The 8,623-nt window shown below is 36.4% G+C and overlaps 1 non-coding gene across 1 annotated transcript; it reads left to right on the top strand.

The window, feature by feature from the left end:
* Positions 1 to 4,900: 4,900 nt before the first annotated feature.
* On the top strand, positions 4,901 to 4,976 carry Trnas-uga (transfer RNA serine (anticodon UGA)). The gene has a single exon. It is a non-coding gene; the product is annotated as a tRNA-Ser (tRNA).
* Positions 4,977 to 8,623: the final 3,647 nt, after the last annotated feature.

An 8,623-nucleotide genomic window follows, 5' to 3' on the forward strand; every position in this document is an offset into this window, starting at 1 on the left:
AGAGGCCCTAAGCAACTTAGCAAAACCCTATCTCAAAATAAAAAACAAAAGGGGCTGGGGTTATGGCTCAGTGGTAGAGAGCTTGCCTAGCATGCATGAGGCACTGGGGTTCAATCCCCAGCACCACATAAAAATAAAATAAAGTTATTGTGCCTGTCTATAACTAAAAAAAATTTTTAAAAAGTAAATAAATAACAAAAAGTTCTGGGAATGTGGCTCAGTGGTTAAGCACCCTGGATTAAATCCCTGGGGTTGGGGATGTAGCTCAGTGGTAGACCACTCACCTAATCATGTGTGAGGCCCTGGGTTTGATTCCCAGTGCCAAAAAGCAATTGCTTGTCTTCATATATAGCAACCATAATGATCTGAGATGGCAATTAAGAAAACAATACCCTTTACAATAATATCATAAATAATAAAACACCACGGGCTACATTTAACCAAAGAGATGAAACACTTATATTTTGAAATGTGCAAAATTTTGTTGAAATAAATTAAAGATTCTGAAAGACATTACATGTTCATGCATTAGAAGATAATATAAAGATGACAATACTGCGCAATAAAAAAAATTGATGGATTAAAATGCAATCCTGGCCAAGTGTGGTGGCGCAGGCCTATAATTCAAATGGCTTAGGAGGCTGAGACAGGAGGATTTTTTAGTTCAAAGCCAGCCTCAGCAAAAGTGAGGTGCTAAGCAACTTAGTGAGACCCTGTCTCTAAATAAAATACAAAATAGGGCTGGGGATGTGGCTCAGTGGTCGAGTGCCCCTGAGTTCAATCCCTGGTACAAAAAAAAAAATTAAAATTAAAAAGAAGTGTGGTAGTGGCATAAGGTTAGACAATTAGATCATAGGGAATCTGCTTCTCATATATTTAGAGACCTGATAGGGGTTTTAAAAATATATATATATATGTATATTTGGATATGGTTGTTTCATTTTCCCACCTGCAATATCTTAAAATTTTTTGCTTCTTCATTTGTTGCCAAGATGTTCACCTAGAACTGCCATTGGATAAAGCTATGTCTAATCCCTCCTTAACAGAGAGTCCTCTCTAGACACTACTCCTTCTTTAGAAATAAAGTCACCTGAAATGAAAACATGCTTAGCTATCACCAAAATTTTCCACTAATCATACAAAACCCTTCCTGCTACAAGTGAGAAGACCTGAATTTTAGTCCAGGATCAAACACTAACTCAACGGGTATTCTTAATAAAAAATTTATTAATTTTCTAGAACTCAGGTTCATCACTGATAAAATAAAGTGGATTGAAAGAGAAACAAAAAACTCATAATATGTCTTCTGAGATAATGTGAATTCTATTGGTTCTTTCATCAGCAGATACTAGTCACCATATTTAATAGCATTTCTTTCCATATATCTGGAAGGGGTTTTTTATGATTTTTTTAGCAAGTAACCAATCCCTTTAACTATGGTGAAAGATTAGTTTTTCCATGCTTTGTCACCTAACAAAGGAGAATCTATGAGCCAATATAAAATAGAATTATCTTTTTCCTGATATTTTCAGATTAAAAACAAGGAAACATGTCATTAGCAGACCCATAGAAAGAAAGCATTTTATTCAGGCAGAAGTAAAATGATCTTAGGTGGAAGATCATGGCTCTGTGAATAAATGAAAATCAATGAAATGAAAATGATGAATATAATAAATAAAATGCACAAAATTTGAACACACTGTAGCTAGATTATATAAGTTAAGAGTGAGATAAATGAAATTTAACAGTGCTCAATTTCGTGAATCCCACCATCCTGTCCACCCACAAGAATGGGGTCCTAACTAGAATAAGATATATTCCATGCTTGTCTAATTCTATCAAAATGGATTCTACTGTCATATATAACTAGGAACCAATAAAATTTAATTTATAAAAAAAATATTGCAGGGGCTGGGGCTGGGGCTGGGGCTCAGCAGAGGAGCACTTGCCTGGCATGTGTGAGGCACTGGGTTCAATTCTCAGCACCTCATAAAAATAAATAAAATGGAGGTCTAACTAAAAAGAATTTTTTTTAAAAAAAGGTTGCAGATGAATTAAGGTTGCTAATCCAGTAACTTTGAAGTAGGGAAACATATTTGAATTATCCAGTGAAGCCAATCTCATTCTTAGAGTCCTTATTTGTAAGACAAGAGAGGCAGAAGTGGAACCAAAGTTACGAAAGTGTGAGGACTTAGCCTAATGTTAGCTTTAAGAGGGAGAAGTTGGCAGGTCTGGTTTGTGGCTCAGCGGTAGAGCACTTGCCTGGCATGTGCAAGGGCCTGGGTTCGATCCTTAGCACCACATAAAAATAAAGATATTGTGTCCAGCTACAACTAAAAAAAATACAGGAAGTTATACTCCGTGTGTGGTGCTGAGGTTCTAACCCAGGGTCTCACAGTGCAAGGAGAGAGCTCTACTACTGAGCCACAACAAAGATGGAGGGGCTGGGCCATGAGGCAAGGCACACAAGCACCTTCTAGAGGCTGGGAATGTTATTGAAAGGGATTTTCCCTTAGAGTCTCTGGATGAGAGTGCTGCAGTGTTTTTATACCTCTGGCCTCAAGAATTGTTAATAAATTTATGTTTTTCTAAGCCCTAAAAAAAAGAGTGCTAGATTGCTTGCATTGTCTGAGAAGGGGATGAACATATCAATTAATATATGACCAATCAAAATATCAGGGCGATAAGGCAGAATAAAATACCCCAGTGATTGCCCCAACACAAAAACATCAATTTGAACAGCTATCCATTCTTGACAATAAAAATAAAAATAAACTCAAAAAAAGGTAGCAGAAGAAAATAATAAAATAATAGAGATGAGAGCAAAAAAAAATGAAATAGAGACTAGAAAAATAGAAAAATGAACAGAGATTAAAATTGTTTTATTTAAAGATAAAACATTAACAAACCTTAGCTAAACTAAAAAAGAAGACTCAAATAAATAAAATCAGAGAGACAACCTACAGAATGGGAGAGCATATTTGCAAGCCATATATCTGACAAGGGCCTAAAATCCAGAATATATAAGGAATACAAACAATTCAATGGCAAAAAAATAAAAAATAAACAAATAACCCAATTTAAATATGGGATAAAGATCTGAACAAACATTTCTCAAAAGGAGATACACAAATGGCCAAAAAATATATGAAAGAATACTCAGTATCATTAATCATTAGGAAGTGCAAACCAAATGATGATATCACTTAACCATGGTGAGAATGGCTATTATTAAAAAGACAAAAAGTAACAAATGTTGGGGAGGGTGTGAGGAATGAGGAACTCATATACAATCTTGATAGGGAGGTAAATTAGTTCAACCATTATGGAAAACAGTATGTAGGATTCTCAAGAAACAAAAAATAGGGCTGGGGATATAGCTCAGTTGGTAAAATGCTTACCTCACATGCACAAGGCCCTGGGTTTAATCCCCAGCACCACAAAATTAAAGGAAACTAAAAATAAATTTACCATATAGTCCAGCCATCTCACTACTGAGTATATATATATCCAAAGGAAATGAAATCAACATATCAAAAAGACACCTGCACTCCTATTTTATTGCAACATTATCTACAACAGATGAATGTGAAATAAGCTTAAATATCCATCAACAGATGAATGGCTTTAAATACACAATGGAATGTGTGTTAACACAACATGGAATACTTTTCATCCATTAAAAATCATGAGATCCTATCATTTTCAAAAGTATGGATGGACCTAGAGGAGAGTATAAAACAAATTAGGCACAGCGTTTGGGTCATACATTAAAATCTTTGATTCATTTTGAGTTGATTTTTGTATGTACTATAAGGTGTCTCTTTTCTTTTCCTTTCTTTTCTTTTCTTTTTTTTTTTTTGCATCTGAATATACAGTATTTGCAACACCATTTATAGAAGAAACCATCATTTCCCTATTATATATTCTTGGTGCTCTTGTGAACAATTGACCATGTACATGTAGGTTTATTTGTGGGCTCTCTATTCTGTTCTCCATGGTTTATATGTCTGTTTTCATATTAGTGCCCTACTGTTTTGATTTGGGTAGCTTTGTAATACTATATGAAATCAGGAAATGTGGGACCTTCTATTTGTTCTTTTTTCTCATGATTGCTTTAGCTATTCAAGGTCTTTGTGGTTGCAAACAAATTTAAATATTTTTCTATTTCTCTAAAAAAACCATTGCAATTTTGACAATGAATCATGTTGAATCCATAGAGACTTCTTTTTTTTTTTTTTCAGAATGGAAATTAGAAGTTTATTAAAGGACAGCAGAAAAGACTTCTCCCAGAGGAAGAAGGGGACCCAAGAGGTGGAATCCAAGACTTCTTTTTTTTATGATACTGAAGATTGAATGTAGGGTTGCTTTACCATTGAGCTACATCACCAACCCTTTTTGGTTTTTATTTGGAGACAGGTTCTGACTCAGTTGCTGAGGCTACCATTGAACTTGCAATCCTCCTGCCTTAGCTTCACAGATAGCTGGGATATTTAGGCATGTACCACATGCCCAATGCATAAAGACTTCTTTACCATTGAAAACAGAATCAATTTCAGAAAACTCAGAACCAATTCAGAAAACTCATCTTTAAGATTGTAGGGCTGGTGTTGTAGCTCAGCAGTAGAGCACTTTCCTAGCACATGCAAGGCCCTGGGTTTGTTCCTCAGCACCACATAAAACAAACAAATAAATAAATAAAATAAAGGTATTGTGTCCAACTACAACTAAAAAATAAATATTTTTTTAAAAGATTCTATTAAACCAGGATAACTCTCAGTACTAAAATTTGCATCAGGATTCTACTAGATAAATAAAACCAAAAGGGAGATTATATACCCACACATATATATATGCAAACACATATATACATGACCCTTGAATAATATAAATAACATGGGCTGGGGATATAGCTCAGTTGGTAGAGTGCTTGCCTTGAATACAAAAGGCCCTGGGTTCAATCCCCAGTACCAATAAATAAATAAGATGGGTTTGAAGTATGCATGTTGACATAAATCTACTACAAAAAAGCCAGGTGCACAAACACATTGGAGAAAAGATAGGTTCTGATGCTGGGAAAACTGGAAAATCCATATGTAACAAAATGAAATTAGACACCTATCTCTCTCTTACCTTGCACAAAACTCAACTCAAAGTGGATCAAGAATCTATACATTAGACCAGAGACCCTGCACCTACTAAAAGAAAAAGTAGGCTCAAATTAACATCATGTCAGTTTAGAAACCAAATTCCTCAACAAGACCCCTAAAGCCCAAGAAGTAAAATCAAGAATCAATAAATGGGATGGTATCAAACTAAAAAGCTTCTTCACAGCAAAGGAAACAATCAAGAATGTGAAGAAAGAGCCTACAGAATGGGAGAAAATCTTTGCCACCTGCACCTCAGATAGAGCATTAATTTCCAGGATACATAAAGAACTCAAAAAACTTAACACCAATCAATAAATGGGCAAAGGAACTAAATAGACACTTCACAGTAGAAATATGATCAGTCAACAAATATATGAAAAAAGGTTCAACTTCTCTAGCAATTAGAGAAATGCAAATTAAAACTACACTGAGGTTTCATCTCACTCCAGTTGGAATGGCAATTATCAAGAATACAAGTAACAATGCCAGGCATGGTGGCACATGCCTATAATCCCAGGGGCTTGGGAGGCTGAGACAGGAGGATCACGAGTTCAAAGCCACCCTCAGCAAAAGCGAGGAGTTAAGCCACTCAGTGAGACCCTGTCTCTAAATAAAATACAAAATATGGCTAGGGAATGTGGCTCAGTGGTTGAGTGTCCCTGAGTTCTATACCCAGTACCAAAAAGAAAGAAAAGAAAGAAGGAAGGAAGGAAGGAAGGAAGGAAAGAAAGAAAAATATAAGTAACAATAAACATTGGTGAGGATGTAGGGGGAAAAGATACACTCATGCTTTGTTGGACTGCAAATTGGAAAGTAGTATGGAGATTCCTCAGAAAACTTGGAATGGAACCACTATTTGACCCAGCTATCCCAAAAGATTTAAAATCAGCATACTATAGTGACCCAGCCACATCAATGTTTATAGCAGTTCAATTCACAATATAGCTAAGCTATGGAAACAACCTAGGTGACCCTCAACAGATGAATGGATAAAGAAAATGTGATACACATACAAATGGAATATTGTTCAGCCTTAATGAAAAATGTAATTATGGCATTTGCCTGTAAGTGGATGGATGCTAAGTAAAATAAGCCAATCCTGAAAAACCAAAGGCTGAATGTTCTCTATGATATGCAGATGCTGACTCATAATAGGTGGGAGGGTAAGGGGGGAGGAGTGGAGGCACCAGATTGGACTGGCAGAAGTGGGGGGGACAGAAGGGGGATAGGAATGGGAAAGACTAGAATGAATCGGACAGGACTTTCCTATATTCATATATGAATACACAACCAGTGTAACTCCATATCATTTACCACCACAAAAATGGGAAGTTATACTCCATGTATGTATGATATGCCAAACTACATTCCACCATTATCATGCTAAGTGAAGTAAGCCAATCCCCAAAAACCAAAGGCAGAAAGTTCTCTCTGATAAGTGGATGCTGATCCATAATGGGGGGAAGGGGGCATGGGAAAAAAGGAGGAAAGTTGATTAGGCAAAGGGGAGGGAGGAGAGGGAAGGGGGTATGGGGGCCAGAAAGATGGTTGAATGAGATGGACATTATTACTCTAGGTACATGTATGACTGTACATACGATGCAACGCTACATCGTGTACAATCAGAGAAATGAAAAGTTGTGCAGCAATTGTGTACAAGGAATGAAAATACATTTTGCTGTCATATATACCTAATTAAAATTAATTAATTAATTAAAAATATAATCTACTGTCATGTATAACTAAAAAGAACAAATAAAAAATTAAAAATAAAAAGGCTGGGCACAGTGATACATGCCTATAATCCCAGCAGCTCTGGGGGCTAAGGCAGGAGGATCACAAGTTCAAACCCAGCATCAGCACCTTAGTGAGGCACTAAGCAACTCAGTGAGACCTGTCTCTAAAGAAAATACAAAATAGAGCTGGGGATGTTGCTCAGTGGTCGAGTGCCCCTGAGTTCAAACCCTGGTACAAAAAAATACTACAAGTAGTTATAATTTATCAAAATATACATCACACAGAGTGTGATGTGTGCCATATGCAATTGAGAGAAATGTAAACAAATATAGTGCTAAATTATAAGCACAAAAAAGTAGATGTACACATCTATGTTATAGTTTGGATCTGCAATCTCCCCTAAAGGCTCATGTGTTTAAGGCTTTGCTTCTAAACTGGTACACTATATAAAGTTGGTGGAAACTTTAGGAAATAAGGCCTGGTTGGAGGAAGTAGGTTATTGGGAGGTGTGCCCCTATAGGGTATATTGGGATGCTGGCCTCCTCTTTCTCCTTTTCTTATTCTTCATGCTCTTCTTCATTGCCTTCATCTTCTTCCTCATCTTCTCCATCATCTCCTCCTCCTCCTCTCCTTATTTGTCTCTCTCTACTTCCTGAACACAGTGAGTTGAGCAGCTTTGCTCTACCATGGGCCCTCCACCATGATATTCTGCCTTACCACAAGCAATGGAGCCAGCAGACCATGAACTGAAACCTCTGAAACTGTTAACCAAAATAAATTTTCCTCCTTTGATTTCTTGGGTATTTTTCTCACAGCAATGGAAAACTACACATCAATGAACTTATGGAAAAGCTAATTTTCAAATTCATAAAATAACCTTTAAAAAGAATAAAGTTGGCAGGGGGTGCTCACAGTTCCTTATTCAAAACTTACTACAAAGCTATAGTTACAAAAAGGAGGAGTGGTACTGGCATAAGGACAGCAATAAAAATGTTCTGGAATTAGAGAGTGTTGATGGTTTCACAACATAGTGAATTCACTAAAAGCCATTGAATTGCACACTTTATTTTTAATTTTTTAAATATTTTTTAGTTGTCAATGAATTTTATTTATTTGTATGTGGTGCTGAGAATCAAACCCAGTGCCTCACACATGTTAGGCAAGTGCTCTACCACTGAGCCTCAACCCCAACCCCAAATTGCACACTTTAAAATGGTGAAATTATAGTTTACCTGCAGTGCTTTTTCACTGGGCACGATTTATATTATATTGTCACAGGTGTGTCTCTGAAATGGTTTACTTGGAAGGTTGCAACAACATGTACCATTGAAAATGAGATAATCTGCAACACTAAGTCACCTGCAGGGTAATTCCTTAAAAAAATAATCATGGGGCTGGGAATATAGTTTATCGGTAGAGTGCTTGCCTAGCATGCACAAGGCCCTGGGTTTAATCCCCAGCACCACCAAAAAAGAAATCAGACCTCCAGGAATAAGCAATTCAAGTTTGAATAAAGAGATTACAAAACTGAATTCAGACATATTATTTTATATTACTTGAGGGCACTACAAATAATGCCTTTCTCCAGTCACAGAATGATTCTGGAATATGCAGTTCCAAACTTGCCTGCTGAAGGGAAATTAATCTTGGGAATAATTACAATGAAAAATATTGTTTTGAAGCATCTGCAATGGCAATATTAGACCCACCTCATTTAGTGCAAACCTCAATGAACC

Source organism: Marmota monax, unplaced genomic scaffold (assembly GCF_021218885.2).
Source record: "Marmota monax isolate L192 unplaced genomic scaffold, Marmota_monax_Labrador192_F-V1.1 WCK01_AAM20220418_F8-fsc00192, whole genome shotgun sequence".
NCBI lineage: Eukaryota > Metazoa > Chordata > Mammalia > Rodentia > Sciuridae > Marmota > Marmota monax.